At 34.0% G+C, this 24,815-nt stretch overlaps 5 pseudogenes; all 5 read left to right on the top strand.

The window, feature by feature from the left end:
* Positions 1–3,191: 3,191 nt before the first annotated feature.
* On the top strand, positions 3,192–4,114 carry LOC105179163 (annotated as a pseudogene).
* Positions 4,115–7,920: 3,806 nt separating this feature from the next.
* On the top strand, positions 7,921–8,683 carry LOC105179161 (annotated as a pseudogene).
* A 10,732-nt stretch (positions 8,684–19,415) lies between these two features.
* Positions 19,416–20,096, top strand: LOC105179160 (annotated as a pseudogene).
* A 1,208-nt stretch (positions 20,097–21,304) lies between these two features.
* Positions 21,305–22,011, top strand: LOC110011283 (annotated as a pseudogene).
* Positions 22,012–22,123: 112 nt separating this feature from the next.
* LOC105179159 overlaps positions 22,124–24,815 on the top strand; it is a 3,406-nt pseudogene continuing 714 nt past the window's right edge.

Here is a 24,815-nt window from a genome sequence, read left to right as displayed (position 1 = left end):
ATCTTTTGTTGATCGTACTAAATGTATCGACAAGTTTTAACTAGTCGCAAATAGGATTATATGTATTTCTTGTTGATGTGCATAGGGATAAATTAAATCAAATTGTTCGCGATTGCATTTGAGATTGATGAATAAATGTATAATGCGAATATATTAATGATGTTTGTGTCAATAAAGTATAATATATCTTGTGCGATCTTATTTATACAAAAGTAAAAATTCATGTTCCCTGTATTTATTATGATCAATAGGAAATATTTATAATCTTCTTTGCAACTAGTTAAAACTTGTCGATACATTTAGTACGATCGACAAAAGATGTAATCCCTACTTGTTAAAATTTGTAGGCCAATGACTTATTAAAACGCCGACCTTGGCAGCCCAATTACCTGACCCACTTGCCAGGCCACAACCGACCCGGTAACTCGACTAATCTTATCTACCTACTTATATTACATCCTTAACCCTAAATCTCACTTTCCCTCTTCTCTGTTTTTTCTGCACCGTCTACTTCCTCTCCTCTTCAAATCCACTCTGTGATTTTCTTCCTTCTCTTCTCCGGAGGCTAGGGCCACTTTTCTAGACCAATCTAATGGTTTTAGGATAGCCACCAAGATTTTCCTTCTCAGCCACAGTTTTCACCCCTTTAAACATGAATCATGCTGTTTAAGTGATCGTGTTTGGTCGGTTTCTTTATTTGTAGAGTTACTGTGAGTCGGTTCATAGTGGAAACGGTGCCATGTGACCATATTTCTTTATTGAGATATTAGATCTGGCTACTCTGAGCCTGTTAATCACTATACTTTTGATTTAATTATTTCATTATTTCTTTCATTTGTTATTATCATTTAAGTTGTATATTATCATGTAATAATCTTAAGGAATTTCATGCTCGAATTTTTGTAGTTCGATAGTATTTTCTAGTGATTTTCAATCTACACTACTCAAACTAAATTAATACTCACTTTCATATGAGTATGATCAACGAAGGAGGTAATCCGTACATAAACTAAATTTATACTTACTTCCATATGATGCTTCAACATATGTATGAACAAAATTTATAATTTTGATAATTTTAGTAATTTATACTAACTGCTTGAACACTATTTTAATTGGTATAAGTAGAGATAATGAATTTTGTCCGTATATATGTAGAAGAATCATATGGAAGTAAGTTTTAATTTAGTTTGAGTACGGATTACATCCTTCGTTGATCATACTCATATGAAAGTGAGTATTAATTTAGTATGTGTAGGGATTACATCTTTGGTTGGTCATACTAAATGTATCGGCAAGGTTTAACTAGTTGCAAATAGGATTATATATATTTTTTGTTAATGTGTATAGGGATAAATTAACTCAAATTGTTCGCGATTGCATTTGAGATTGATGAATAAATGTACAATGCGAATATATTAATATAAGACGACTAACACGAATTGTGATTGCATGTTAAGGTTTATAATATCTATTAAAGCGTATTAATCATTGCTATATTCTTGAATATTAACGAGGAATAAGTTGTGTGATTAATTCCTGTATCACATAATGAAGAATTCATCTAAAATCAGGAAACTGATTTTTTTGGGTAAATGTAATTTTCATTCAGTAAAAAAAATTGTATCGTACAACAATTTGATCATCAATTGGTTTCTCCCTCGACAGGCCAAGGGATACGCCATAGTCTATATAATGCTCGTGTACTAACTGACAAGGCAATGTTGATACTGAGGATCCTCTGTCTGACGTCGTCGATGATCATCATACCAATGGTGTTCGTTGTCCGTTCAGTATGTTCAAATCGCCTCAGGTTCCTCTCTCTCCAAATGTGATAGACACATGCTGCTAGTAGTGAACGGTAAGCTATGTTGACAATGTGCTTTCCTCTCCATTTTTTTGTCGCCCATTCAATGTCTGTTTCCCAATCCCTATTGGGCTATTGGAACCAAATTCTTCTGCGTATTTCTGTAAGGCAGTGCCGGCTAAATTTGCATTGGAAGAATAAGTGAGAGTGGGTTTCTGTACTTCCGTCGTCACATAGGATGCAGGCTCCCAAATGGGATAGCCATGGTTTAGGAAACTGATTTACTGTTGCATAAAATAGCGTTATTACAAAACTAAAACAAAATAAAATAAAATAAATGAATGCAATCAGTATCATCAACTTAATTACTTTCATATTAATCATGGACCACAAAACGTCCAAATAAATGAATCAATTGAATATAGTAACAATTACAAGAATAGTCTAATTAACATTTAGAATTTGCTCCAATTATATTTCAGTAAATCTAAATAAAAGATAAATTCTGTAGTCTAGATTTATTAACGTTACATAAATATAGATTTTGTCATTATAATATATATTTTTTCATAAATGACTCACTCGATTTTACTCAAAAGCAAATACTACGTAAGATATGGATAATCACTAAGTACTTCATCAATATCTTTTAATTTCTCATAATTTTTTTCTCATTCGAAATAGTAAAATTACTCATTATACATGCCAAGAATAATTTTTTACAAAAAATAATTATCGATGGATTTATTGCATCTCTTATGGTACCTGCACGGTGTAGATTTTGACATTTTATTTATGATTAGTATTTGTATTATCTTTTTGACGACAACTTCGCAATAATTAATGATCCTTTCCCTATTTTGTAAATAAAGTAAAAAAACCAGTAATTTGGAGAAAGCCTTGCTCAAAATTTATTTGAATTGTTATATAGTAAGTGGATAGGGTTAGGGGTGAAGTTGTTACTATGCATGGCTAGATTTGTTCCACATTGTGTGTAAGTATGTATGTATAAATACACCCCTACGCATCCTATGTTTCTTCATGTTTCAAACAATTGTCTAGATAATTTCTTTCACATCAATAAAACTTGTTCGTGATACTCTCTAAAGCCCACAAATGTTTGAAACTTTTCTTCAAACAAATCCTTTTGACGAAGAGAAATTTATACAAGAATTGAAAAGGACTTGTCTCTCTATGATAGATAGATATTCTAAAATAGTAAATTGTATTTGGTACATGTTTTGTTTGTTTTAGATGAGAGAATTAACATGTGGCCTTTTTCTTTTTTTTTTATTTGTGTGATGAACTTGACAGGTGTTAAAAAAGGTAAAAGTAATTATCAATGAGAATATCGATCTCCTCCTGGAAGATAACACAATCCAGCATGACGAAGTTTTCAGTTGGGGGCTTGATGAACAAGCATCAATGGAAGGATAAGGTGGTGGTGGTATTGGGTGCCACTGGCACAGGCAAATCGCGCCTGGTGATAGAACTTGCCACCCGTTTCAGGGCAGAGGTCATCAACTCGGACAAAATTCAGGTCTACAAGGGCCTAGACATAGTAACCAATAAGGTGAGAAATGAGGAATGTCGCAGCGTGCCACACCATTTGCTCGGAATCATTGATCTCGAGGTGGATTTCACTGCACATGATTTAGTGCATCATGCATTGCTGGCTGCTGATGCCATCATACAAAAGAATCGGTTGCCAATCATTGCTGGAGGGTCCAATTCCTTCATACAGGCACTTGTCACTGACGACACTGAGTTTCCCTCCAAGTACGAGTGTTGCTTTCTCTGTATGGACATGGCGATCCCCTTTTGCATTCGTACGTGTCGAAAAGAGTTGATCAGATGGTGGATAGCGGGTTAGTGGAGGAGGGTAAAGCATTTTTTGACCCAAAAATTTGTTACGATCGTTATAGGATTAGGCATGCCGTTGGGGTCCCCAAGATGGATGAGTTCTTCAGGAGTGAGGGCCTTGTCGATGGTGAAACTAGGGCTAAGCATCAAAAGGCAGCTATTGATGAAATTAAGATGGACACTTGCAAATTAGCTTACTGTCAAGGTGAAAAGATTTTGAGGATGAGGGAGGAATTCGGGTGGCAGATCCATCGGTTGACAGAGGTATTCCATCGACGTGGTGGAGATGCCAATGAAGAATGGGAGAAATTGGTGTTGGAGCCTAGTACGAATATTGTGGCTTGTTTAATTTTCAAAAAAAACAGAGATCCGAAACCGATTGCATATGATCAATTATGTAACTTTGTGCATATGAACAATTTGTATGATCAGAAAATGTTGTAGTCCTACTGATATACTGAGTTAAAATCCATGGCGGTATAATTAGTGTGAAAGCATTAACATTCAATGCTTTGATCAGCAAAATACATATGTAATCCAATTTTTACCAATTTAAACTCATGTCCATTTGAATAGCATTATCAACAAGAAATAAAAATAATCCTATTTGCATCTAGTTAAAACTTGCCGAATCATTTAATACGATCAACGAAAGATGTAATCCCTACTCAAACTAAATTAATATTCACTTCCATATGAGTATGATCAACAAAGGTTGTAATCCGAACTGAAACTAAATTAGTACTTCAATATGATGCTTCTACATATGTATGGACAAAATTTATTATCCCTACTTATACCAACTAAACTATTATTCGAGCAGTTAGTGTGATCATTAAAATTTTAAATCCTACTTATTTGTATAGGTATAAAAATACAGTTTCTGTCTTGTAATTTATGAGGTGGTGTCATTTTTTGTCCTACACAAATTATGAAAATTAGTTTTCACAAGACTAAAATTATCAAAATTATAAAATTAATAGAATTAAAATTACTAAAATAATTAGTGTTATCAATAAAATATAACTAAAAATACTAGGGTTGTGTAGGTGGATATATATGAACACATATATATCCGGAGTTCTTGAATAAAGTTGAAAATTAAATCAAATTATTCGGGATTGCATTTGAGGTTGATGAATAAATGTGTAATACGAATATATTAGTATAAGACGACTAACACGAATTATGATCGCATGTTAACATTTATGAGATCTATAGAAGCATATTAATCATCATTACATTCTTGAATATGAACGAGGAATAAGATGTGTGATTAATTCTTGTAACATTTATCTAAGTTAATAAAAGTCATATACGTACATTTATGGTGCTTCCATCAACGAAATATTTAGTCCTAGTTACCAAAATAAACTTTGTTCATAGAATTATTTTGAATTGTAATCTTACTCATATCAATTTAAAGCTCATATCAGTATGATTAATTTGATCAAGAATAGTTCTGAATTATCTTAATTATAAATGTGAATATATTAAGGATGTTTGTATCAATAAAGTGAAACATAGTCCTGTGCGATCCTATTTATACCCAGTAAAAATTCATATTCCGTGTATTTATTATGATCATGAAGTGAAAAACCGTGTACTTGCAATTACTGTGGTCTACCAAAGAAGTTATTATGTTGATCCAGTCTAAAACCAATGTCCGTACAATTACGGTACAAGCATTATATGATGCTTTTACTAACAAAATATATATGTACCTTCCTGCATATGAACAATTAGAATGATCAACAAAATTATGTAGTTCTACTGATATACTGAGTTAAAATTCATGGCGGTACAATTTGTTTTAAAGCATAAATATTCAATGCTTTGATCAATGAAATATATATGTAATCCTATTTATTCCATTTAAAACTCTTGTCCATGCGATTAGCATGATCGACAAGAAATATATATAATCCTATTTGCAACTAAGTAAAACTTGTCGGTACATTTAGTACGATCAACAAAAGATGTAATCACTACTTGTTAAAATTTGTAGCCCAATGACTTATTAAAAGACTGACCTTGGCAACCCTATCCTAACTACGTAGTTATATCACATCCGTAACCCTAAATCTGACTTTCCCTCTTCACTGTTTTTTCTACACCATCTACTTCCTCTCCTCTTCAAATCCTCTCTGTGATTTTCTTCCTTCTCTTCTTCGGGACCCATGGCCACTTTCCTAAATCAATCTAATGGTGTTGGGAAAGCCACCAACATTTTCCTTCTCTACCACAGTTTTCACCCCTTTAAATAGGGGATTCTCCCTTTTGGCTAAAACATGAATTAAGTTGTTTATCTCCTTCGGCTAAAACATGAATTAAGTTCTTTTTTACTGTGTGATACTGAGATCCGAGTGATCAGAGTTGTGGTCGGGTTCTTGGTTTGTGGAGTTACCGTGAGTCGGTTCATTATGGAAACGTTGCCTTGTGACCGTATTCCTTTATTGAGATAAAGGATCTGGCTATTAATCACTATATTGTTGATTTAATTATTTCATTATTTGTTTTTTTTGTTATTATCATTTATGTTGTATATTGGCCTGTAATAATCTTAAGGAGTTTCGTACTCCAATTTTGTTAATAGTTGGATAGGATTTTCTGGTGATTTCCACTCTACACTACTCAAACTAAATTAATACTCACTTCCATATGAGTATGATCAACGAAGGATGTGATCTGTACTCAAACTAAATTAATACTTATAAATTTATTTCATACATCAACGAAGGATGTAATCTGTACTCAAACTAAATTAATACTTATGGAAGTGAGTATTAATTTAGTTTGAGTAGGGATTACATCTTTTGTTGATAATACTAAATGTATCGGAAAGTTTTAACTAGTCGCAAATAGGATTAAGTATATTTCTTGTTGATGCACGCATAGGGATAAATTAAATCAAATTGTTCGCGATTGTATTTGAGATTGATGAATAAAATGAATAATGCGAATATATTAATATAAGCCGACTAACACGAATTGTGATCGCATATTAACGTTTATGATATCTATAAAAGCGCCTATTAATCATTGCTATATTCTTCAATATTAACGAGGAATAAGTTCAGGAAACTGATTTATTATAAACTAATTTTAGGAAGCTGATTTATTGTTGCATACAATAGCGTTTTTACAAAACTAAAATTAAATGAAATAAAATAAATGGATGCAATCAGCATCATCAACATATCGATGATGCAACTTAATTACTTTCATATTAATCATGGACCACAACCAAATACATGGATCAATTGCATATAGTAACAATTACAAGAACAGTGTAATTAACATTCAGAATTTGCTCTAATTAAATATCAGTAAATCTAAAGAAGGGATAAAATCCGTAGACCAGATTTATTAACGTTCAATTAATATAGATTTTTTCATTATAATATATGCTTTTTCATATATAGTAGGTTGACGAATTAATGAGAATATTTAAAGTCACTTGATTTTATTCAAAAGCAAATCCTACGTAAGATATGGATAATCACTAAGTACTTTGTCATTATCTTTTAATTTCTCATAATTTTTTTCTCATTTGATATAGTAAAATTACTCATTATACATCGCAAGAATAAATTTTGTACAAAAAAAATTATCGATGGATTTATTGCATCTCTTATGGTACCTACACGGTGTAGATTTTAACATTTTAATTATGATTAGTATTTGTATTATGTTTTGACGACAACTTCGCAATAATTAATGATTCTTTTCCTAATTTGCAAATACAGTAAAAAATACAGTATTTTGGACAGAGCCTTGCTCATGATTTATTTGAATTGTTCTATCGTAAGTGGATAGGTTAGGGGTGAAGTTATTACTATGCATGGCTTGATTTGTTCCACATTGTGCGTAAGTATGTATGTATAAATACCGCACTACACCTCCTATGTTTCTTCATATTTTGAACAATTGTCTAGGTAATTTCTTTCCAATTAATGAAACTTGTTCGTGATTCTCTCCAGAGCCCACAAATGTTTGAAGTTTTTCTTCAAAAAAGTCCTTTTGAAGAAGAAAATTAATCCAAGAATTGAAAAGGGCTTGTCTCTCTGTGATAGATAGATATTCTAAAATAGTAGATTGTATTTGGTACATGTTTTGTTTGAGAAAATTCTAACATGTGGCCTTTTTCTTTTTATAATCTGTGTGATGAAATTGACAGCTGTTAAAAAAAGTAAAACTAATTACAAATTAGAATGTCGATCTCCTCCTGGAAGCCAGCATAATCCAGCATGACGAACTTTTCAATTGGGGGCATGATGAACAAGCACCAAGGGAAGGATTAGGTGGTGGTGGTATTAGGTGCCACTGGCACAGGCAAATCCCGCCTAGCGATAGACCTGGCCACCCGTTTCGGGGTAGAGGTCATCAACTCGGACAAAATTTAGGTCTACAAGGGCCTAGACATAGTAACCAATAAGGTGAGTAATGAGTAATGAATGCCGCGGCGTGCCGCACCATTTGCTCGGAATCATTGAACCCGAGATGGATTTCACTGTACATGATTTTGTGCATCATGCATTGTTGGCTGTTGATGCCATCGTACAAAAGAATCGATTGCCAATCATTGCTGGAGGGTCCAATTCCTTCATATAGGCACTTGTCAATGGCAACACTTAATTTCCCTCCAAGTACGAGTATTGCTTTCTCTGGATGGACATGGCGATCCCAGTCTTGCATTCGTACATGTCGAAAAAGGTTGATCAGATGGTGGATAGCGGGTTGATGGAGGAGGGTAAGGCATTTTTTGTCCCAAAAATTCGTGACTATGAGTATGGGATTAGGCGTGCCATTGGGGTCCCTGAGATGGATGAGTTCTTCAGGAGTGAGGGTTTTGTCGATGGTGAAACTAGCGCTAAGGTTCTTAAGGCAGCTATTGATGAAATTAAGATGAACACTTCCCAATTAGCTTGCCGGCAAGTTGAAAAGATTTTGAAGATGAGGGAGGAACTCGGGTGGCAAATCCATCGGTTGAACGCCACAGAGATATTATGATGGGTGTCGATTCCACCAAAAATAATTCCTAAGAACACTTTTGTAGAAGTTTGAATAGGATCGAATCCACAGGGAATGGTTTTAAATTAATTCCTTCAAAACATAAAAATAAAAATAATTGGGGGGGTTAAAGAATGTGAAAAAGAATAAAATAAAAACTAAATTAAACTAAAAAGTTAATAAAATTAGAAGTGATAAATATAAGAGAAAAGTATTCCAGTAAAAGACAGGATCATGCTTAATTCTACGGTCGATCATAGATGTAAAGATAACAATCATTCAAGATAGATAAATTGGTTATGGCCATTGGTACGACCTAGCGGCCTCACCTTTCCTTACCTTGTGGATAGTTAAGGAATGTCCATTGACTAAATCCCTAATCAGTACACAACCTTGGGAACGTTCTCAAAATTTAATTTATCGACAACATGAAGAACTAGAAAGGCCCAATGTTAACCAATAAATTTCTACGAGGATTTATGTAAGTTAGAATGTGAATGCCCCACAACATAAACGAAAACTTCTACCTAATCAATTATGTTATGTTACCACTAGTTACTGAACTAAACAAACAATTATAGATTTGCAAGTTCAATTGGCTAGGCAAATATTCTTGACAATAAATCAGATTATTTGTAATAAAAGCACAGAGAACAACACAAATTCCAATATGAATAAAAGTAGAAAGTATAAATTAGATCTCACAAGTCATTAGATTTAAGCATTCACCAAATCTTCAATCAGAATAAGAAAACTAGCTAGCCATGCTAATGGAAGAACGCATGAAAAGCAAAGTAAGAAAATATTATAAAAATGTATAGATATAGAAGAGTTCAAAAGTGGTCTCTTAAACTAAATTAGATCGCCTATTTATAATAGCTAGATACCTAATTCTATTAGGATTAAAAGTAGGTTCCTTATTGAACTAAAGGACATATGAAAATAAAATTATAATCCTAGTTAAACTCCTCATTCATCGAAAGGAAGTCCATGCATCTCCAAATTCTTGTCAAAAATTGAGTTTGAGTCTTGTCCGAATTTTCAATTTGGTGCTTTTCTTTATTTTCCATTTCATTTGTCCTAATGCTACAAAGTAAAATTTAATAGGAGCATTTGGCCACAAAATAGGTCAAAATATGACATGAAATAAGCATAAAATGAGATCATATCAAGTATCTCCCCACTTAACCCTTTGCTCGTCCTCGATGCAAAGAAGTAGAGATAAAATAGGTTCAAGAATTTAATTCCAAAGTTTATGGATCACAGACGAAAGTACCCAATCAAGAATCTAGTTAAGTGTTCAAAGAATGGTACACGATATGATAAAAGACAACTCAACAAGCTTCAAACAAGTTTTCACAAGATGATTTTCATCAAAACTAAGCATGAAAAACAAGTGGACTGTGCTCTCATGTCTCCCAATCTCTCAAGTATTTTTGGTTGAGTGTTTCGCTCAAATGCTTGCTATGAAAATGATTCACCATAGGCTTGATTATACACCAAAATCTCCACCACTTTTAAATATACACACATTTGAATCAAGAGTTCTTATAGTTTGGTTGTAATGGGGCATTGGTTTAGGGGTAGGAAGAATAAGGAAAAATGAGGTGGAAATCCAAGAAACTAAATTAGAGCACCAAGTAATAGATATAAGAATCCAAGCTTCTCAAAAATTGATCTATCTTATACTCTAACTTCATGTCCCACCTTCCTCGACTTGAGCTATGTCTTTTTTAAGAGAAAGAGTATTTTTTTTCTTTGCCTTCCTCGATTTTGTTATTTTTCCTTTTCCTTTTGAAGGTATTCTTTTTTGTTTTCTCTTTCTTTGTCTATTAAGGCATAGAACAAGGTTGTCACGTGACAAGTTAGCTCATAAATCTCCTTTACAAAAATTGAAATATCCCCACATTTATCGTCAAAACACATACATAGAATACATTTTTGTTTTCTTGACACTCTACTAATCCTTAGAAGGGCCAAATAAGGGTAATAAAGAGACGGTAGAGTTTGTTTATACTTGGGATTTCATAACAAGAAATTAAGGCTTATAAGGCTCAAATGGGCTTACTAAGGAGAATTGCATGTGGGTGGTCTTTTAAGCTAAAGGAGTTTTTATCCTAGTGCCTTTATCATTTTGAAGTGTATGCATAGAGATGTAGTCTCGATATGGTCCAAAGCAAGTTCTAGGAAGACAAAATCATGAAGCATTGTCTCTCAAGATAACAAAAATTGTAGATTTTCATGAGTGTATAGGCTAAAAATTCCTCTCTAGGTAGGTTATGTCCACCAATTTTCCACATTTAATTTTCAATTCAAATCACCATTTGCAAAACAAGTTCTTAACCGTAAGTTGTCAAGAGTCATTAGATGCACACCCTTATCACACATTACCAAATTATTACTTGATTAGCCTGGTCTTTGATCATAATGCTAACATGAGGACAAGAAAAAAATATATGGAAGGGGTAGCAAGAATCAATCAAAACAATTAATCCACCAAGACTCATTTCTCTATCAAAACAATCATCAAAACACCCTCCCCCCATTTAATTCCACATTGTCCCCAATGTGGTAAGCATGCATATCTAGAACGATAAAATAAAAGAAAGGAGAAAGAGAACGTCCTTTAGTGATTTGTGGGTAAGTGATGGAACTGCGGCAGCTCAAGAATTGTGAGATTTTGAATGAGAGGGAGAGTCCCTTATGGATGCTCATACATCTTGATGAATTAGTTGCCCGAATTACGTGTGGGCACGCCTAACTGTAGGGTTGATGCATGTTCACCTTGACCTGCAAAAATTGATTGTAGTGGTATCACAACATTCACAAGAAGTTAGAGGGAAAAAAAATTGAGAAAAAGAGAAGGACATGAGTTGCCTCCCGAGAAGCGTCTTTCTTAACGTCTTTGGCTAGATGTTGTTGTGCCTCAACTTAAATGAGTTGGACACTCTAAATCCACTTCTTCTATGTAATGCACCCAGTGATGGTGTGGATTTAGGAGGACTTGACGGTCCATGGATGACTTCTTCCTTGAACTTATTTTGTCATGAAAGACTTTGTTCATGTAAGTTCTTGGACTCGAGGTGAGGCATTTGGTAATTGTTGTCTTAAATGCTCCTCCAGCATCGAACATAGCATTTTTTTGCACCGAAGGATGAATAAAAATCAATGAAAAAAATAGAATGCACATCATTAGAATATTTCATGGCACCACAAATTCTAAAACTCATAACCTCATTATCAAATTCCATAGAGAGAATTCCGACATCAACATCAATTTTTGTTTTTGAGGTTATAAGGATTGGTCTTCCTAAAAAGATGAATGTAGAATTGGGAGAAGTATCACCCCTCATGTCAAGCAAATTCATCAGCTTGTACAAGTACATCCTCAAGAACTCTTTCGGGGTAAACTACGGAATGATAAGCAAGTTGAAGAACGACCCTCATTTCTTTTAATGGGCCAACATTCAAAGATTCATAATCGGTAAGATGCATAATATTGATAGAAGCACCCAAATCAGACATTACTTTTTCTATTCCAATCTTTCCAATTTTGCAAGGGATAGAAAATGTACCTGGATCATTGCATTTAGGAGGTAGTTTCTTTGAAGAATGATTCCAATTTTGCAAGGGATAGAAAATGTACCTGGATCATTGCATTTAGGAGGTAGTTTCTTTGAAGAATGACAGATACATTTTCTCCCATACTTACCCTTTCATTATCTCTCAATTTGGATTCTGGTGCACAATTCTTTGAAAATTTTGCATAGCGAGGTATTTGTTTAATTGCATTGAGTAGGGAAATATTTACCTCAACTTTGAGTAAAGTTTCAAGAATCTATTTTTCCTCTTCCTCCTCTTTGGACTTGGCGAATCTCTCCGGGATGGGAAGTTTGGGCACGAACACCTTGGGACTTTCCTTGCTGACTTAGTTGGATTTTTCAGCTTGTTTTGGAAGAATTTTGAGGTCATCCTCTATTTTGTCATGCTGTGCATGCCCACGCCTAGTGTTATTTTCGAGTTGTAGCTCTTTCCCACTGCACAAGGTAATAGCACTAAAGTTTTGTTTAGGCTTAATAATAGTTTGGGAGCGAAACTTACCTTGAGATTCCAAGCGGCTGACAGAGGAGGCCAGTTCGCTCATTTGAGATTCCAAATTTTGTATGCTCAAGCGGGTTTCTTGTTGGAATTGTTTGGTGCTCAAGGCGAGTGTTTTCACGATATCTTTCAGGGGCATACCATTATTGGGAGGTGTTGGTAGTGGTGGTGGTTGGTGTGGAACCCTTTGAAAGTTTTGAGGTTGATTGTCATACCTCAAATTTGGGTAATCTCTCCAACCATTGTTATAGGTATTGGAAAATGGGTCATATCTCCTTTGTTGTTGCTCAAAAAATCCATCGACGACGTCAGCATGTTTGGTTGATTTTTCGTGAAGTGTAGGACAACCGTCGGTACAATGTCCCAAAGATGTACATATCCCACAAGTCTTGACTTGTTGAATACTTCCCCCTATAAGCTTTTCAACAAGAAAAGTAAGTTTATCTAACCGTTCATTAATAGAAGTACTTACCTCGTTTACCCTTCGTGGGGGGTTGTCATTTCTACTACTGAATTTTTGATTATTAGCCGGCATGGTTGTGATTAGTTTGCGTGCTTCGGTAGGAGTTTTGTCATAGAAAGCACCTCCACTAGCTGCATCCACCAAGCTTCTATTTGCCTCAGACAACCCTTCATAAAAATATTGAATTAGAAGATGGTCGGGACTCCACCAATTGCTTGAATCTCCCCTAATACTCAGAAACTTTCACCGGAGAATTGGTGTATTCCACTTATTTCCTTCCGGAGTTTTGTAGTCCTTGAAGCGGGGAAGTAGTTCTCAAGAAATTGTTTATCGAGCTCGTGCGAACTAACAATAGATCCTGAAGGTAAGGAGTAGAGCCAATCTTTTGCTTCATCGCCCAATCAGAATGGAAAGGCTCTTAGCTTGACTTGTTCTTCGGTGACTCCTTGAGGTCTCATGCCGGAACACACCACATGGAATTCTTTAAGGTGCTTGTGCGGGTCTTCACCTGCAAGGCCGCGAAAAGAGCGAACTAAGTGGATGAGACCCGATTCAAGTTCACAATCAACATTTAAATTAGATTATTCAATGTAGAGTGGTTGTTGATTTAATTCAAGACAAGTCATCTTTTTGATCGTTCATTCCAAATTTTGAGCCATGATTTCATACTGAGAGTAGCTAGACGCGCGCACGTCTAACTTAGAATTTGCTGCTGGTTTGGAAGAAGTAGAGGCCTCTTCCTTGTGTTGCTTTGTTTCTTTTTGGAGTCTATGAGCCTTCTTCTCGATCTCGGGGTCAAATTCAAGTTTACCTATACGAGAAGAACGCAGCATAAAACCAAGTAACAAGAAAAAAAAATTAATTTAATAACACCAATCCCAGGCAATGGCGCCAAAATTTGATGGGTGTCAATTGAAGAAAAAATAATTTCTACGAACACTTTCATAGAAGTGTGAGTAGGGTTGAATCCAGAGAGATTGGTTTTAAATTAATTCTTTTAAAAAATAAAAATAAAAATACTTGGGGGGGGGGTTTATGATTATGAAGAAGAATAAAATTAAAAACTAAATTAAACTAAAATATTAATAAAATTAGAAGAGATAAATATAAGAGAAAAGTATTCTAGTTAAAGATAGGATCATGCTTAATTCCACGGTCGATCATAAATGCAAAGATAACAATCATTCATGATAGATAAATTGGTTATGGCCATTGGTACGACCTAACGGCCTCACCTTTCCTTACCTTGTGGATAGTCAAGGAACGTCCGTTGACTAAACCCCTAATCAGTAAAGAATCTTGAGAACATCCTCAAGATTTAATTTACCGACAGCATGAAAAATTAGAAAGACCCAATTCTAACCAATAAATTCCTACGAGGATTTATTTAAGTTAGATTGTGCATGCCCCACAACATAATCGAAAACTTCTATATAATCAATTATGCTATGTTACCACTAGTTATTGAACTAAACAAACAATTACGGATTTAATAGTTTAATTGGCTAGGCAAATATTCTTGACCAAAAATCAGATTATTTGTAGTAAAAGCATAGAGAACAACACAAATACCAATATGAATAAAAATAGAAAGCATAAATTAGATCTCACAACTCGTTGCATTTAAGCATTCACCAAATCTTCAACCGGAATAAGAGAACTAGCTAGACATGCTAATGGAAGAACGCATGAAAAGCAAAGTAAGAAAATATTATAAAAACATAGAGAAATAGAAGTGTTCAAAAGTTGTCTCGTAAACTGAATTACATCACCTATTTATAATAGCTAGATACCTAATTCTATTAGGATTAAAAGTAAATTCCTAATTGAACTAAAGGACTTATGGAAATAAAATTATAATCCTAGTTAAACTCCTCATTCATCGAAAGGAAGTCCATGTAGCTCCAAATTCTTGTCAAAAATTGAGTTTGAGTCTTGTCCGAATATCCATTTTGGTGCTTTTCTTTATTTTTCATTTCATTTGTCATAATGCTGCAAAATAATATTTAATTATGAGCATTTGATCACAAAATAGTTCAAAATATTATATGAAATACGCACAAAATGCGATCCTATGATATTCCTTCGACGTGGTGGAGATGTCAATGAAGTAAGGGAGAAATGGGTGCTGGGGCCTAGTACGAACATTGTGGCTCGTTTCATTTGTAAAGAAAACATTGATCCGAAACCGACTGCATATGAACAATTAGTATGATCAATTATGTACCTTCGTGCATATGAACAATTAGTATGATCGGGAAAATTTTGTAGTCCTACTGATATATTAAAATTCATGGTGGTACAATTAGTGTGAAAGCAGTAATATTCAATGCTTTGATCAGCAAAATATATATGTAATCTAATTTATACCAATTTAAACTCTTGTCCATTTGTGTAGAATTATAAACATGAAATATATATAATCCTATTTGCATGTATTTAAAACTTGCCAATTCATTTAGTACGATCAACAAAAGATGTAATTCCTACTCAAACTAAATTAATATTCACTTCCATATGAGTATGATCAACGAAGGATGTAATCCGTACTCAAACTAAATTAATACTTACTTCCATATGATGCTTTACATATGTACAAACAAAATTTATTATCTCTACTTATACCAATTAAACTAGTGTTCGAGCAGTTAGTGTGATCATTAAAATGTTAAATCCTACTTATTTGTATAGGTATTAAAATACAGTTTCTGTCTAGTAATATATGAGGGGGTGTCATTTTTTGTCCTACACAAATTATGAAAATTAGTTTTTACAAGACCAAAAGTATCAAAATTATAAAATTAATAGAATTAAAATTAATAAAATAATTAGTGTTATCAATAAATATAAGTAAAAATACTATGGGTGTGTAGGTGGATATATGTACACATATATATCCGGAGTTCTTGAATAATGTTGAAAATTAAATCAAATTATTCGCAATTGCATTTGAGCTTGATAAATAAATGTGCAATATGAATATATTAGTATAAGACAACTAACACGAATTGTGATCGCATGTTAACATTTATGATATCTATGGAAGCGTATTAATCATCGCTATATTCTTGAATATGAACGAGGAATAAGATGTGTGATCAATTCTTGTAACATTTATCTAAGTTAATAAAACTCATATAAGTACATTTATGGTGCTTCCATCAACAAAATATTTAGTCCTAATTACCAAATTAAACTTTGTTTATAGAATTATTTTGAAATATAATCCTACTCATATCAATTTAAAGCTCATGTCAGTACAATTAATATGATGAAGAATTGTTCCAAATTAACTTAATTATAAATTTGAATATATTAATGATGTTTGAATCAATAAAGTATACTATAGTCTTGAGCGATCCTATTTATACCAAGTAAAAATTCATGTTTCATATATTTATTATGATCATCAAGTGACAAATCGTGTACTTGCAATTACTGTGGTCTACCAAAGAAGTTATTATGTTGATCCAGTCTAAAACCAATATCCGTACAAATAGGGTACAAGCATTATGTGATGCTTTTACTAACAAAATATATATGTACCTTCCTGCATATGAACAATTAGTATGATCAACAAAATTATGTAGTCCTAAGGATATACTGAGTTAAAATTCACAGCTGTACAATTAGTATGAAAGCATGAATATTCAATGCTTTGATCAACGAAATATATATGTAATCCTATTTATACCAATTAAAACTCATGTCCGTGCAATTAGCATGATCAACAAGAAATATATATAATCCCTACTTTGTAATCCCTACTTGTTATAATCCGATACATTTAGTACGATCAACAAAAGATGTAATCCCTACTTGTAATAATTTATAGCCTAATGACTTATTAAAAGGCCGATCATGGCAGCCCAATTACCTGAGCCACTTGGCAGCCCACAACCGACCCGGTAACCCAACCCATCCTGTCTACCTACTTATATCACATCCGTAACCCTAAATCTCACTTTCCCTCTTCTCTGGTTTTTCTACGCCGTCTACTTCGTCTCCTCTCCAAATCCTATCTGTGATTTTCTTCCTTCTCTTCTCTGGGAGCCTTGGCCACTTTTCTAAACCAATCTAATGATTTTAGGAAAGGCTATCAGGTTTTTCTTCTCTTCCATCACCCCAAGTTGTTTATCTCCTTCACCATTCACCGAAGTTCTTTGTGAAGTATTGAGTTGGGGTCTTTGTGACCGTGTGATACTGAGATTTGAGTGATCGGAGTTGTGGTCGGGTTCTTGGTTTGTGGAGTTACCATGAGTCGGTTCATTGTGGAAATGGTGCCTTGTGACCGTATTCCTTTATCGACATAAAGGATCTGGCTACTCTGAGTCTATTAATCATTATTCTGTTGATTTAAGTATTTCATTATTTCTTTCATTTGTTATTATCATTTAAGTTGTATATTGGCCTGTAATAATCTTAAGGAGTTTCGTACTCCAATTTTGTTAATAGTTGGATAGGATTTTCTGGTGACTTCCACTCTACACTACTCAAACTAAATTAATACTCACTTCCATTTGAGTATGATCAATGACGGAGGTAATTCGTACTCAAACTAAATTTATACTTACTTCCATATGATGCTTCTACATATGTATGAACAAAATTTATAATTTTGATAATTTTAGTAATTTATACTAATCGAACACTAGTTTAATTGGTATAAGTAGAGAAAATAATTTTGTTCATACATATATAGAAGCATCATTTGGAAGTTAGTATTAACTTAGTTTGAGTACGGATTACATCCTTCATTGATCATACTCATATGGAAGTGAGTATTAATTTAGTTTGAGTAGGGATTACGTCTTTTATTCATCGTACTAAATGTATCGGCAAGTTTTAACTAGTCGCAAATAGGATTATGTATATACTTGTTGATGTGCATAGGGATAAACTAAATCAAATTGTTAGCGATTGCATTTGAGATTGATGAATAAATGTATAATACAAATATGTTAATATAAGACGACAAACACAAATTGTGATCGCATGTTAACGTTTAGGATATCTATAAAAGCCTATTAATCATTGCTATATTCTTGAATATTAACGAGGAATAAGTTGTGTGATTAATTCCTGTAACATATAATGAAGAATTCATGCAAAATAATTGAGGAAACAGATTTATTGCTGCATACAATAGCGTTATTACAAAACTAAAACAAAATAAAATAAAATAAATGGATGCAATCATTATCATCAACGGATGGATACTGCAACTTAATTACTTTCATATTAATTATGGACCACAAAATGTCCAAATACATGAATCAATTGCATATAGTAACAATTACAAGAATAGTATATTTAACATTAAGAATTTGCTCCAATTAAATTTCAGTAAATCTAAAGAATAGATAAAATCTGTAGACCAGATTCATTAACATTTAATTAATATAGATTTTGTCATTATAATATATGTTTCTTCATATATAGTAGGTTCACGAATTAATGATAATACTTAAACTCACTTGATTTTACTCAAAAGCAAATCATATGTAAGATATGGATAATCACTAAGTACTTCGTCATTATCTTTTAAGTCCTCATAATTTTTTTCTCATTCGATACTGCATCTCTTATGGTACCTGCACGGTATAGATTTTGACATCTTAATTATGATTAGTATTTATATTATGTTTTGACGCCACCTTCGCAATAATTACTGATTCTTTCCTATAATGTAAATACAGTAAAAAATACAGTAATTTGGACAGAGCCTTGCTCATGATTTATTTGAATTGTTATATAGTAAGTGGATAGGGTTAGGGGTGAAGTTATTACTATGCATGGCTTAATTTGTTCCACATTGTGTGTAAGTATGTATGTATAAATACTCCCCTACACATCCTATATTTCTTCATGTTTCAAACAATTGTCTAGGTAATTTCTTTGACATCAATGAAACTTTTTCGTGATTCTCTCTAGAGCCCACAAATGTTTGAAGTTTTTCTAGAAACAAATCCTTTTGAAGAAGAGAAATTAATCCAAGAATTAAAAAGGGTCTCTCTATGACAGATAGATATTCTAAAATTATAGATTGTATTTGGTACATGTTTTGCTTGTTTTCTTTGAGAGAATTCTAACATGTGGCCTTTTTCTTTTTTTTATTTGTGTGAGGAAATTGACTGGTGTTAAAAAAAGTAAAAGTAATTACCAATTAAAATGTCGATCTCCTCCTGGAAGCCAGCACAATCCAGCATGACGAACTTTTCAGTTGGGATGAACAAGCACCAAGGGAAGGATAAGGTGGTGGTGGTATTGGGTGCCACTGGCACAGGCAAATCTCGCCTGGCGATAGACCTAGCCACCCGTCTCGGGACAGAGGTCATAAACTCGATCAAAATTTAGGTCTACAAGGGCCTAGACATTGTAACCAATAAATGCCGCGGTGTGCCACACCATTTGCTCGGAATCATTGATCCTAAGGTGGATTTCACTGTACATGATTTTGTGCATCATTCATTGGTGGTTGTTGATGCCATCGTACAAAAGAATCGCTTGCCAATCATTGCTAGAGGGTCTAATTCCTTCATACAGGCACTTGTCAGTGACTACACTGAGTTTCCCTTCAAGTACTAGTGTTGCTTTCTCTTGATGGACGTGGCGATCCTGGTCTTGCATTCGTACGTGTCGAAAAGGGTTGATCGGATGGTGGATACCGGGTTTGTGGAGGAGGGTAAGGCATTTTTTGACCCAAAAAATTATGGCTATGATTATGGGATTAGGCGTGCCATTGGGGTTCCCGAGATGGATGAGTTCTTCAGGGTCTTGTCGACGGTGAAACTAGGGCTAAGCTTCTTAAGACACCTATTGAGGAAATTAAGATGCGCACTTGCAAATTAGCTTATCGTCAAGTTGAAAAGATTTTGAGGATGAGGGAGGAATTCGGGTGGCAAATCCATCGATTGAACGCCACAAATGTATTCCTTCGACGTGGTGTAGATGCCAATGAAATAGCGTTATTATAAAACTAAAAAAAATGAAATAAAATAAATGGATGCAATCAGTATCATCAACGGATGGATACTGCAACTTAATTACTTTCATATTAATCATGGACCACAAAATGTCCAAATACATGAATCAATTGCATATAGTAACAATTACAAGAATAGTATAATTAACATTTAGAATTTGCTCCATTTAAATTTCAGTAAATCGAAAGAAGAGATAAAATCTATAGACCAGATTTATTAACGTTCAATTAATATAGATTTTGTCATTATAATATATGTTTTTTCCATATTAGTAGGTTGACGAATTAATGAGAATACTTAAACTCACTCGATTTTACTCAAAAGCAAATCCTACGTAAGATATGGATAATCACTAAGTACTTCGTCATTATATTTTAATTTCTCATAATATTTTTCTCATTCGATATAGTAAAATTACTTACTATCCATCCCAAGAATAATTTTTTTAGAAAAAATAATTACCGATGGATTTATTGCATCTCTTATGGTACCTGCACGGTGTAGATTTTGACATCTTAATTATGATTAGTATTTGTATTATCTTTTGACAACAGCTTCGTAATAATTAATGATTCTTTTCCTATTTTATAAATACAGTAAAAAATACAGTAATTTGAAAAGAGCTTTGCTCATGATTTATTTGAATTGTTATATAGTAAGTGGATAGGGTTAGGGGTGAAGTTATTACTATGAATGGCTTGATTTGTTCCACATAGTGTGTAAGTATGTATGTATAAATACCCCCTACACATCCTATGTTTCTTCATGTTTAAAACAATTGTCTAGGTGATTTCTTTCACATCAATGAAAATTGTTCGTAATTCTCTCAAGAGCCCACAAATGTTTGAAGTTTTTCTTGAAACAAATCCTTTTGAAGAAGAGAAATTAATCCAAGAATTGAAAAGGGCTTGTCTCTCTATGATAGATAGATATTCTAAAATTGTAGATTGTAGTTGGTCAATGTTTTGTTTATTTTGTTGGAGAGAATTCTAACACATGGCCTTTTTCTTTTGTTTTGTTTGTGTAATGAAATTGACAGGTGTTAAAAAAAAGTAAAAGTAATTACCAATTAGAATGTCGATCTCCTCCTGGAAGCCAAGACAATCCAACATGACAAACTTTTCACTTGGGGGCATGATGAACAAGCACCAAGGGAAGGATAAGGTGGTGGTGGTATTGGGTGCCACAGGAACAGGCAAATCAAGCTTGGCGATAGACTAGCCACCCTTTTTGGGACAGAGGTCATCAACTCGGACAAAATTCAGTTGTACAAGGGCCTATACATAGTAACCAATAAGGTTAGCATTGAAGAATGTCGTGGCGTGCCACACCATTTGCTTTGGATCATTGATCCCGACATGGATTTCACTGTACATGATTCTGTGCATCATGCACTTTTGGCTATTGATGCCACCGTACAAAAGAATCGGCTGGCAATCATTGCTGGAGGGTCCAATTCCTTCTTACAGGCACTTGTCAATGACGACACTGAGTTTCGCTCCAATATCTAATGTTGCTTTCTCTGGATGGACGTGGTGATCCTGATTTTTCATTCATACGTGTCGAAAAGGGTTGATCAGATGGTGGATAGCGGGTTGGTGGAGGAGGGTAAGGCATTTTTTGACCCAAAAATTCGTGACTATGATTATGGGATTAGGCATGCCATTGGGGTCCCGAGATGGAGGTGTTCTTTGGGAGCGAGGGTCTTGTCGATGGTGAAACTAGGGTTAAGCTTCTTAAGGCAGCTATTTATGAAACTAAGACGAACACTTGCAAATTAGCTTGCCGTCAAGTTGAAAAGATTTTGAGGATAACGGAGGAATTCGAGTGGCAGATCCATCGATTAAATGACACAAAGGTATTCCTTCGACGTGGTGGACATGCCAATGAAGCATGGGACAAATTGGTGCTGGAGCCTCGTATGAACATTGTGGCTCGTTTCATTTGCAAAGAAAACATAGATCCGAAACCAACTGTCGGTACTCCATCCAAAAGATTCTTGGTGGCATCATGGTTTGTGTTAGTCGGTTTTTGGATAGGTAAATGGATGGTGGTCTTTGGATGAATCGTTCGATGAATTGTTCTAGACTGCTAGATTTGTAGGAACTTACATTACGTTGTTAGATATGAGTAAACATAAGGAGGAATTGTAATGGCATTTTGTGGTTTTGATAATGAAATTGAAAGCCTCAAATTTGACGCTTTTGTGAATTTTGTGTTATGTTGATAAAGAATTCTGGTAATAAATTTTAAGAATGAAACTGCAAGCTTAAAATTCCAGTTGTTAATTAATTTAGTAATAGAATAAAAATGAAAATAAATTTTCAGCCGTTTCTGCACCCTTTTCAACAATATAAGGAATTTTCAACAACATTTGTGCATCCTTTTCAGCCATTTCTGCACCTTTTTCAACAATATAAGGAATTTTTTGCATTATAATGAAAATGAAAACATTCATTTCTGCACCATTTTCAACATGTTAATAAGGAACATTCATTTCATACTAATATCAACAATTTACAACATCCTGTCCACAATTTACAGCCTGTCTTCACCAAAAACATGAACATCCAGTTACAATATTTCTTCAACAACAACCTATCCACATAACTCCCTAACTCATAACATATGCAATCATAGCTTATTCCTCAAGTTTCTCAAGTATCTTGAGATAACAAACAAAAAATGTTTCAATCAAAATAAAAAACTTAAACAAAAGGTGAATTCCTCCCATCTTTCTTCTTGCCTTTGTCTCCATTGTCCTTCGATTGTGATAACACATTGTTCAATCGTGATAATGTAATATACTTCTTTTCATCCTTCTTAAAAAATGTACATATTGACAGAAGAGATTTGGTCTCTGGTTGTAAAGCCTGTTTTGGAAATATCTCCTGTCTCACTGTCCATCGTGGTGAAGCTCTAATATTAACTTTTGGGAATGGTGGCTGCATATGACTTGGTTGAGTTGGTGGAGGTAGCCTAGAGCTTTGAGCTGCATCTTGTTGGTGGGATGTGGAAGACTTGTATGATGACTTCCATGGTTGTTTGTGTGCAATTTTTTGTTTATACCTGGGTGGCTTGAATGGTTTGGGTATTACCTATAAGGAGAATGAAATAAACTGAATAAGTGAATGATAAATAAAATTCTTGAAATTATTTGAGAATTACTTACTGAAGCTGCAGTTTGTTGGCCTGTATGATGGACTACAATACTTGAAAGCTCTTGTTACTTCATTCCTTGAAAAAATAGTCCATATCAAGTATTAGATGATGTATAATTAAAATGGAATGTATGGGTGCTGAAGTTTTCTTACCACAGACTTGTTCTACTAAAATGCATCAGATTTAGTCATCTCGTCAGTTGAAATTTGTTCTTCCAACCCTGGAAAAAAGTTATTTAGTAATAATGAATGGCAACTTAAAATGGAATGGATACTGATGTTTCTTACAATAGAGTTGTCTCCCTGAAATGCAACATTTTTAGTCAAAATGTCCTCTTCACCTGCTTCCTTTTCAACCTGCAACAAAATCAGATTTAGATAAGTATGAAATCAACACACACAAATCAGATTTATATATTCAGTCTTGCCCTTCTTTTCTTGCTTACATGAGCCTCTTTTTCTTGACTAAATGCATCAGTGACTTGTGTATCTTCGTCCAGGTTCTTCAATGAAAATTTTCGGGCATTGTGTTTCTCCTTACCGCATTTGCTGCACTTGACAGTTTTCTGCACTCTTTTCTGCGGTTTTCCCTTACCATTTTTCTTCTACTTTAACACTATCTCATCAGGTTTACTCTTTCTAGATTTTGGAGGCCTACCAGCCCCTTTAAAAACTTTTGGTGGCAAATGATGGATGAATTGTGTAGCAGTCCACAATTCTCTACCAACCATAAGCATAATTACAGTCTTATAAACGTTATTATAAGATGCCATACTATAGCATTTATTCACATACTGAATAGGATCATCATCTTTACACAATATGGCACTACAAGCATGTTTACATGGGATGCCATTCAAATCCCATTTCCTAGAAGAACAACTTCTCTTGTCCAAATCAACTCAATGTTGTGAACCATCAAAACAGTTTAATTGATGATGAGATGAATCAGCCTTTATGGGAATCCAATCTGTGGACTTTTCAATATTTTTCTCTACAATTTTCAGAATCCTAGGACATATAACACCTATCAACTTCAATTTTGCCCTATCGCTGTTCTCCTACAGTCTGCTCATTAAATACTCTCTGATCCATTCAAGCATAGTGACAATAAGCTTTTCCCTAGCCTCCAAAATGTTCGAGTTAAATGTTTCACAAAAATTATTCAATAAAACATCACATCTAATATCAGTTTTGAAGTGTGATCTACTCCACTGTGTTGGGGGTTTATCATCAAACCATTCTATAGCAGTTTTTATCAAGTACTGACATTTGTTTCATATACAATCTAAATTCATTATGGGTAGTAGCAATTGCAGCCTTCCACAAACAGTATTTAAATGCCAAACCCCTGAAGGGCCACCCATTTCAGGGCAGAGGTCATCAACTCGGACAATATTCAGGTGTACAAGGGCCTAAACATA

Source organism: Sesamum indicum, unplaced genomic scaffold, assembly GCF_000512975.1.
Source record: "Sesamum indicum cultivar Zhongzhi No. 13 unplaced genomic scaffold, S_indicum_v1.0 scaffold00125, whole genome shotgun sequence".
NCBI lineage: Eukaryota > Viridiplantae > Streptophyta > Magnoliopsida > Lamiales > Pedaliaceae > Sesamum > Sesamum indicum.
Note: the sequence above shows the minus strand (reverse complement) of the source record. Positions and strands in the feature narration are given on the sequence as shown.